Raw genomic sequence first — 10453 nt, 5'->3', positions numbered from 1 at the left:
AAGAGCATTTTTCTTAGGAGTTATAGGAACCAAATTCCCAAGTTGATTGTTTTCCTTAGATAAAATGTCACCAACTCTATTTCATGTTCATCAAACTTATAACTTGATATCTTGTTAAACTGAATCTTGTATGGATTAAGAACAAACATATCAAGTACGTTCTTTTAATAGAGCTCCCAGTGAGATGTGTGAAGGAAATTGGAGCCATTTAGCTGCAGTCCTAATGCTCTCGAGGAATAGAAAAGGATCGACTATAATAATATGCAACATTACAATAAATTTTAAGAGCATTTTTCTTAGGAGTTATAGGAACCAAATTCCCAAGTTGATTGTTTTCCTTAGATAAAACGTCACCAACTCTATTTCATGCTCATCAAACTTGTAACTTGATATCATGTTAAACTGAATCTTTTATGGATTAGGAACAAACGTATAAAGTACGTTATTCTAATAAAGCTCCCAATGAGATGTGTGAAGAAAATTGAAGCCATTTAGCTGCAGTAATAATTTTAATTTTATCCATATAGTTAGTAATTTATTATAAAGAAAACCATCAAAGAAAAACACTTCTACAATGGAAAAGGATGTTGGTATGGATGGCACAAGGAAGCCTTATTGAGTGGAAATGAGTGCAACATGGTCTTAGGACCCGTAAGATTTTGCTAGTACAAATCTTCTCAAAAGCTTCCTCCTTTAAACCTTATGACTTGAGCTTTAGACTATAGAAAATATTAACAAATATTATCTAGAATTTATATTTACACCTAAAGATTAAGAAAAATAGAAAAAAACTTGTTTTTTTTTCTTTCTTCGAAGTAAGGGAGGTTAAGTACATACCTTTGAGCTTAATCTATAATAAATAACTTAAGAGGTTATGTAGGCTTTGAAAAACTAACTTTTCACTATACCTCTTTATTTCATCAGTCAAGAAGACTGAGTTTAATTAAAGAACAATTGAATTTTGATGGAAGGATAAATGACATACAGTTGAGTATTTTATATAGGTCGTGGAAAATGTAGATTTTATTATACTATAATTTTAAAAATCTTTGAACTTAAATAAAGAATCTATGGCTATTTGGAAAGTGATTTCATTTTTTAAAATTACCTTTTTAAAATTAGATAATTAACTGTTAACGCTCAAAAATATAAATAAATTTGTCGATCATACAAGTATAACACCATAGCTTTTTGTTAAAAAATTATAGAAACAAAACTTAGAGGATCACATTCACTTAATAATTTTTTATTTCAAATTAGTGATTTAAGAATACAAAATACGTAACAATTATAAGACTATATAAATTATGCAATTAGTAATTCAATGTGTACTATTCCAAAATATTAAGTCTTGTGATAAAATAAACTGCTATTAAGATATTGATTACTTATATAATATTGTGACATAGTTTACTTGTTTGAGTATCTATCATTTGTTACACGACTTTTATAGGTAGAAGGAATACGTACAAGATCTCCTATTTGTATGGAAATGAAAAATATTCAATTTTTGATTTGTCCCATGACTTTTATTGGTAGAAGGAATACCTATAAGATCTCCTATTTATATAGAAGTGAAAAATCAAATACTATAAGCTTGCTTTAAACCTAAATAACATAATAAGGCTCATTGGTGGAAAGCAGCAATTCTATCAGGGCAAGTTCATTACTTGCATAAGGTATATAAAGGACCGACTCTTCCTCCTCTGCACTACTAGGGATTACAGACTCTACCATGGTGCTTTGGCTAATAAAAGTTATAAGTGTCCTGATTGGCCTTATGAGAGGTAAATCTTTATCATTATTTTGGTTGTGTATGTATATATTCATGTGTAAATCCACTAAATGTTATGTCGAGTAATGTGTATACATGTGTTTATGAAATATAAACTTTGATGCTAACAAAGAAAGGGCAAGTCACAAAATTTGCAAAGAGATCCAAAAGGGAGAATACACCTCTCGTGTCTGCTTTAGTTGCAAAACGTGCCACTTTAGGGACTGTTAGTCCTACACTTGCATTAGTTATATCTAGAATGAACAGCCCTAATCTCCCCTAATCATCACTCTTGCTTAATGACTATGCAGATTTGAAGTTTCATCTTTCAAACTTTATGTCAACTATACGTAAAATCCAAGCTGCATGATCAATTTTTTTTAATGGCCTGAGCTTGATCACCACTTTTAGTTGGAATCTCGATGCACGTGCCATCTTCCACCGCGTAGTACACAAATTCCTATAGTGTTGGTGGCAACATCTACAGAGGCTCTAAGCAAGAAGATCTGTGGTGGCCATGCATTGGGTGCTATTATCAAAATTGGTTGTTGCTGTAAGATGGGTAATGATTAGAATTAAAAATTTGTGCTTCGAATTTGGGTTTTGGAGAAGAGAAATTTTTTTTTTAGAATTAATGAGAGAATAATTAAATGACAATAGAGGATATATATATATAAATATATGTGTGTATATATGTATATTCTTTTTCTATCTCAAAAATTCTCTGACAATAATGTTATATATTATTTAAGTAGACATATTTATATTTTTAAAGTATGTATATATAAAGTATATTTAAAAGAAGTATGAGGTATCCTTAAATTTATTTTTTGATTTATAATAATTCTATTATTTAAGAGAATTTTACTAAAATCTCTAAATGTAACAAACAATATGATTTAGTATAAACGAATGATATGCTATTGGCTTTCTTTTAAATATATGCAGATATTATTTCTTAAAAAAAAATAGTTTATTAAAGAATTGAATGTTTTTTCTAATAGTCAAAATTCTTAGTTTCTAGAAAAATGAGATCATTAAATTTTTTTAGAGATAAAAGATAAAATTATTAATTAGATTGATAGTAAGCCACTAGCAAAAAATGGCACATGGTTAAAGATCATCTCATCGTAACAAATTAGTATATCCTATATAAATGGTAGAACATGCAGAAATTTTTTTCTCAAACTTTTATTGAAGTGACTATAAAGTCTTAACTATCACTAAAAATTATCTATGTTATATCTCACGTTATCACTCTTTTTTTAAAAAAATCTTTCTTGTGATGGAACGAATAATATTGAATTAATATATCTCATTAGTAATTTAATCTAATATGTTAAAAAAAGTTAACCGGATAATTTTATATAAAATTTAAATCAATAAATGATCAGTATTGTTGGAAGGCTACAAAACAAATATTCGAGCTTATTTCGAAGCTTCTGAGGAATAAGAAAAGCTTGCAATAATAATATACAACATTAAGATAAATTTTAAGAGAATTTTTCTTAGGAGTTACAAGAACCAAACTCTTAAGTTGATTCTTTTCCTCGGAAAAAATTTCACCAGCCCAATTTCATACTTATCAAACTTGTACCCTGATATCTTGTTAAACTTAATCTTGTATGGATCAGGAACAAACATATCAAGTTTGTTCTTCTAGTGAAGCTTCCAGTGATATGTGTGAAGGAAATTAGAGTCATTCAGCTGCAGTAATAATTTTAATTTTATCCATATAGTTGTATATTTATCATAAAGAAAATCATCTAAGAAAAACACATCTACAATAAAATTAACGAAAAAGGATTTTGGTATGGATGGCACAATTGAAGCCTTTCCAAGTGGGAATGAGTGCAACATTGTCTTGGGTCCCGTAAGATTTTCCTGGTATAAATCTTCTCCAAAGCTTCCTCTTTCAAACCTTATGATATGAGATTTAGACTGTAGAAAATATTAACATCGAACATCTGGATTTTTTATTTGTGCTTGAAGATTAAGAAGAATGGGAAAAAAATTGTTTTTTTTTTCTTTCTTCGAATGAGTGGAGGTTAAGTACGTACCCTTGAGTTTAATCTATAATAAATAACTTGAGAGGTTATGTAGGCTTTGGAAAACTAACTTTTCACTATATATCTTTGTTGCACTAGTCAAGAAGACTAAGTTTAATTAAAGAAGAATTGAATTGTGATGGAAGGATAAATGAGATACGGTTGTGTATTTTGTATAGGTCGTCAAAAATGTAGATGTTATAATACTAAAACTTCTAAAATCTGTGAACTTAAATGAAGAATCTATGGCTATTCGGAAAGTAGTTTCATTTTTTGAAATTTTTAACTTAAATGAAAAATCCACTCTCTATTTGAGATGCAATTTTATTATATTTATGTGATATCTAACTAAATATATATAAAATAATTAAAAACATTGATTTAATTAATTCTATGGCCACCAACTATATTAAAATTAACTTTTGAATTTTAATCCATGCGCTAAAGAACTTATTCTTCATTTATTTTTTTAAAAGTAAAAAAAGGCAATTTTATTGAGATAATTTATAACCACGGATAAGGTAAAAAGCCACATTACAAAACAAAGTCGATTGTACTTTACAATAATGTGATTAGTTATTCTAATATAATATCTCTCCTTTAAATCATGTATTTATATACCATTATATAAAGATTGGTTAGTAATTAACCTTAAAAATATCATTTAATCGTTAATGAAAATTTTGAGATACCCTTTAATATCCTACCCAAAGTATAGTGTAATATAAAATCATAAGCCGATAATAATGTAAAATACATAGAGAAGGTAGCCAACTTTTCATGATTCTTCTTCTTTGTATCAATCAAGAGAACTAACTAATAATGGAAGAACAATTACAATGTCAGAAGAGAATAAATGTTTAAGATTATTTTGTGCAGGCTATGAAAAACGTAATTCTTATTTTATACTAAAACTTATGAAATCTTTGAACTCAGATAAAGAATCATAAACTATTTAAAGTAAATAAACAATTGATGTTATTTAAAATGTGATTTCTCAAATAAAGAATGCATGGCTATTTGGGACTTAATTTTATTATACTTATTGGATATTTTACTTAATTTATATAAAATTTTTGTGACATTAATTTTATTAGTTCTCTGGCTGCCATTATATTACAAAATGAGTAATTTCAAATAAAATTTACTTTCGAATTTAATTTTTGTGCAGAAGAACTTATTAGCCATTTTTTTTAAAAGTACGAAATAATTTTGTTGAGATTATGTTAAAGGTTTATTCTGTTGTAATATATATTTTTGAATTGTAAGCAACAAAAACTCAACCTTCTGGCCTTTTTAATCTAAAAATTTTTCTAGCAATTTATACAATTTTACATTTTTTTTTAAATTTTTAGAAGTTAAGTTTTATGGGAATTCAAAATTCTGGATGAAGATGATTAGTGCTATTAGAATAAAGAAAAAGTGAATGAAGGAAATTGAGATAGATGGAAATAGCTTTGAATATTTTCTGCTAATATTTTTTAATTTTGTAATTTTTATATTTAGAAGACCAATTTTTCGATAACTCTTAACCAAGTCTACCCTCTTCACATTTGTTTACCACATTGTACATACATATGTATGTACAGTTATTATCTTGATAATTGATTAAAATTAGATAATTAAGTGTTAAGTCATTCAGAATATAAATAAATTTGTCTACCGTACAAGTATGACACCATTAATTTTTGTTAAAAATTACATAAACAAAACTTAGAGGATCACAATCACTTAATAATTTTTTATTTCAAATTAGTGATTTAAGAATAAAAAATACGTAACAAACTTTATTTTGTAACATTAACTTAACTTATTACTTAATTTTTATCTACCGTACAAGTATGACACCATTAATTTTTGTTAAAAATTACATAAACAAAACTTAGAGGATCACAATCACTTAATAATTTTTTATTTCAAATTAGTGATTTAAGAATAAAAAATACGTAACAAACTTTATTTTGTAACATTAACTTAACTTATTACTTATATTATAAGTTTAATTAATGTGATACATTTGTAAACCTAAATAACAATCAAGGCTCATTAGTGAAAAGTAGTAGTTCCATCAGGGCAAGTTCATTACTTGCATAAGGTGTGAAAAGGACCGACGCTTCTGCCACTGCACTACTAGGGATTACAGGATGTACCATGATCCTTTGGCTAATAAAAGGTAGAGGTGCCCCAACTGGCCTTATGAGAGATAAATCTGTATCGTTATTTTGGTTGTATATGTATATATTTATGTGCAAATCCACTTCATGTTATGTCAAGTAATGTGTATATATGTGTTTCTAAAAGATAAACTATGATGTTCATTAAGGAAGGGCAAGTCGAAAAACTTGCAAAGTGTGTACAAGAGATCCAAAATGCATAATGCACCTCTTGTGTCTATTTTGGTGCTACAAGTGTCATTTTAGGGGTTGTCAATACTGCACCTGCATTTATTATATGCAAAATGCATGGCCCTAATCATCACTCTAGCTTAATTATTGCGTAGATTCAAAGTTTCATCTTTCAGACTTTATGTTGACTATACATAAACTCCAGGCTGCATGATCATGTTTTTTAATTATCGGCCTGAGCTTGATCACCACTTTCAGTTGGAATCTGGATTGACGTGCCATCTTCACTGTATAGTACACAAATCTCTATGGTGCTGGCGGCAGCATCTGTAAAGGCTTTGGGCATGGAGGTGGGGGACGACAAGGCTCTCTAACTAGTCATTTGTTCAAAAAACTTGGCTTCATGAAAAAATGTGATCATTAATTTTTTTTGTTATGTATGAATGCTTGATCGACATGATAAATTTTTTATTCCATCTCTATATTCTCATTGTTTTTTTTTTTTCATTTATCACCTGATTTTTATTAATTAATGTGATACATTTGTTTGTTTCTTTTGAAAAATTTACCTTAATAATAATGTGATTAGTTATTTTAACGCAATATTTTAGTTTAAATCATATATTTATAGAAAAATTGGTTAAAATTTAATATCGAAAATGCAATCTAAATTGTTAATAAAAATTATAAAATACCTTTTGTAATAGTCACTTGTATTCTACCATATACTTAGTTAAATAAAATATTTTAATCATGTGATTTATTTACTAATATAAAATAAATAAATATATTCTCTAATTTAAATAAAGAGAAATCAAAATGGATTAACAATTTAAATACAATTATTTTAAAATAGGAGAATGAATCTATAGAATTTCAAAGAAAGGCGTATTCTTAATTAAGGTACTTTGAAGAAAATTATAATTTCTTAATATTGCTATTACTTTAAATAAATTAAATAATAATAAGAACTAGAAAAAAATATACATTTATATAGGTGAACAAAAATTAAATTATAAATATGAATAAATAAACCTATATATAAATTTATTTAGTTTATATAGCCTGTACAACTAAACGTTAAGTATAAATAAATGCACGCAAATGTGTGCATAAATAGACAATCAAAAAATATATATATGTTTAAAAATATATAAAAGTGTTATACAAATATGTAGGAATATATATTTAGAGACATATAGATATGTATATGTAATAAGAAAATAAACATATATATAAGTATTTGTGTGTGTATATATATATTTAGATACATATAGATATGTACATGTAATAAGAAAATAGACAAATATATATGTATTTGTGTGTATATATATACCTCTAAGAAATATAGTGATGTCAAGATAAAATATATACAAACATCTATATTCAACTATTGTATGCATATATATATATATATGTATATTATATATTTGTGTGTAAATAAAATAAATTTTAAAAAAATAAAACACAAATAAAAGAAATTAATTTGAAAAGTTTGCCATTGGAAATGATCAGCACTTAGGGGTAGATTAGTTGCCCATGATTTGATATCACTCACCGTTCCAACTTGTGGCCAGGACCGAGCCACATGGTGAGCTGTTGTGATGATTGGCTAGGTGTCACGAAAACTGGCCATCTTTGCCAGTTGTGGTCGACCATCCAATATATCAATGGCTGTGATGCCGTGCATGCGTTTGGACGGTCAAATGATGGGTTAAATTTAGTTAAAAGCTTCATTCTCTTCGCAACTTTATCTTCATCTTTTTCAAACAAAAAATTCTAGTTAAACAAGTGAGTGAAAAGGGAGTTTGAGAGCATAAAATAGTAGAGAGAGAGAGAGAAAGAGAGTGATGCACCAGAATAGAACGCGTGTTCTATTTGCATATCAGAGGAGAAATTGCTTCTTCTTGATGAGGTGAGTCGTTTCTTCCTCTTCTAATTTGTTCCTTTTAATTCTTTAGTGTCTTAAGACCATTATTATTTGGAAGATTAGCTCTTAAATTGTTGCTGCAAGTCTCATAACTCAGAACAGTAGCTGCTGCACCTGAATGACTACTATGTTCAGGTAAGTGTCTGTTTTCTATTCCAATTCCTTTTTTGTTTCGTTTTTCTTTTACAAATTCGTAGTCAATTATTAGGACAACATGTTAGAAATGTTATAATTTATTTTCAAGAAGTAAAACAAATTACAAATCTAAATATAAGTCGAAAGTAGCATTCAACTCTGCACGCAGAGTTACACTCAGTTGCAGAGAAGAATCTTCAAAATTTCAACAATTCTTTCATGTGATTTAACTTTTGTCTCGTGCATTTATCAGATAAGAAGGATTACATTTTAGATTATACAAAAATAACCTTCATAGATTAATTTACATATGGTAAACTCTTTCAAAAATCAAAATTAAGAGGTGTTTTAAATAGATAGAGTGAGTGAGTGTAATTTGCATTTTTGTGCTGATTTTTATCTACTGAATTTGTTAGATTTAACATTTAATTATTAAATTAATTTATTAAAAATTAAATTATGTAACAGCCTAGAAATTGAACTTCAAATTTTATTTGTGAAATTTGGGAGAAAATTAAAAAAATATGTAAAACAAATTAAATTTAAAATAATTTATTTGGAAATTAGAAATTATTTAGAAATTTAAAGTAAATTAGGAAAATATTTTAAATATATATATATTAAAACTTGTAATTAGTAAAATAAATTAAATTTAAAAAGAATAATTAGGAAATATTGAAATCACTAAAGTAATAAAATTGATTAATTAGAAAGAAAGTTAACAAATTAATTAACTTAAAAATTGATTAGAAAATATTAAATTTTTTAAATTAATTAAACTAAATATTGTAAAATAAATATAAGAACAAACAAAAAGAAAGAAAAAAAATAACTGAAACACCCCGCTCACCACCGCGCTAAATTTATATTTGAAAAACCCCTATTTATTTGGGCCTTAAGGCCACCTGAACTCATTTATATTTATTTCGCAGCTTTACATCGTAATTTGTAATTTAAATTTGTAATTTAAATTTTATGCTTATTTTATTATTTTATTTTTATTTTTATTTAATTTTATCTATTATAATTATTTTTATTTTATTATTATTTTGATTTTTTTATACATTATTATTATTTTTTTATTAAAAATAATTTTTAGGAGAAAACAAAGAAAGGGGGAAAAATACTGTGGGAAAACACCCGGGAGAGAGGGGTATCGCTCGCTGTGTGTGAGCATGCACGCGCGGCCAGGCACAAGACATGCGCACTGCAGCCTCGGGCAGTATGTCGCCGCCCCCTTGGGCATCGTGCGTTGCCTTGGGCAGTGTTCTCACATTGTAATTGTTCTTTAATAATTAGTTAATCCCCTTAATTGATGCAAAAAAGAAGCATCGTGAAAAGTTGGTTACCTTCTCTATGTATTTTACATAGTTATCTTTATCGACTTATGATTTTATATTACAATATACTTTGAGTAGGATGTTAAAGGGTATTTTGAAATTTTCATTAACAAGTAGATCATGTTTTTAAGGTTAATTACTAACCAATCTTTATATATTGATTTATAAATACATGATCTAAAGTAGAGATATTGCATTAAAATGACTATTAACATTATCATAAAATACAATTGATGTTTTTGTGTAACGTGACTTTTTACCTAATGCATGGTGATAAACTTTTATCATTATCTCAATCAAATTACTTTTTTTAACTTCTAAAAAAATAAATGATGAATAAGTTCTTTAGTGCATGGATTAAAATTCAAAAGTTAATTTTAATACAACCATAAAATTAATTAAATCAATGTTTTTAATTGTTTCATATATATTAAGTTAGATATCACGTAAATATAATAAAATCACGTCTCAAATAGTGATGGATTATTCATTTAGTTAAAGATTTAAAAAAATAAAACCACTTTCCAAATAGCCATAGATTCTTTATTTTAGTTCAAAGATTTTGTAAGTTTAAGTATAATAAATCTACGTTTTCCTCGGCCTATATAAAATACTCAATCGTATGTCATGTATTCTCAAATTACAATTCAATTGTTCTTCAATTAAATTTACTCTTCTAGACTGGTGCAACAAAGAAGTATAATGAAAAGTTGGTTTTCCAAAGCCTACATAACCTCTAAAGTTATTATTATAGATTAAACTCAAGGGTATGCACTTAACTTCAATTCATTCATAGAAAGAAAAAAAATAAGTTTCTTTCCATTCTTCTTAATCTTCAGGTACAAATATAAAATGTAGACGTTTGATGTTAATATTTTTTA

The 10453-nt window shown here is 26.9% G+C and overlaps 1 long non-coding RNA gene across 1 annotated transcript; it reads left to right on the top strand.

The window, feature by feature from the left end:
• Positions 1–7887: 7887 nt before the first annotated feature.
• On the top strand, positions 7888–9652 carry LOC110809463 (uncharacterized). Its single transcript, XR_015816307.1, has 3 exons — positions 7888–8082; positions 8161–8232; positions 9332–9652. It is a non-coding gene; the product is annotated as an uncharacterized LOC110809463 (long non-coding RNA).
• Positions 9653–10453: the final 801 nt, after the last annotated feature.

This window comes from Carica papaya, chromosome 9 (genome assembly GCF_054855325.1).
Source record: "Carica papaya isolate Zhongbai chromosome 9, ASM5485532v1, whole genome shotgun sequence".
Lineage (NCBI taxonomy): Eukaryota > Viridiplantae > Streptophyta > Magnoliopsida > Brassicales > Caricaceae > Carica > Carica papaya.
The sequence above is the reverse complement of the archived record's forward strand: the minus strand, read 5'-3'. Positions and strand labels throughout refer to the sequence as shown.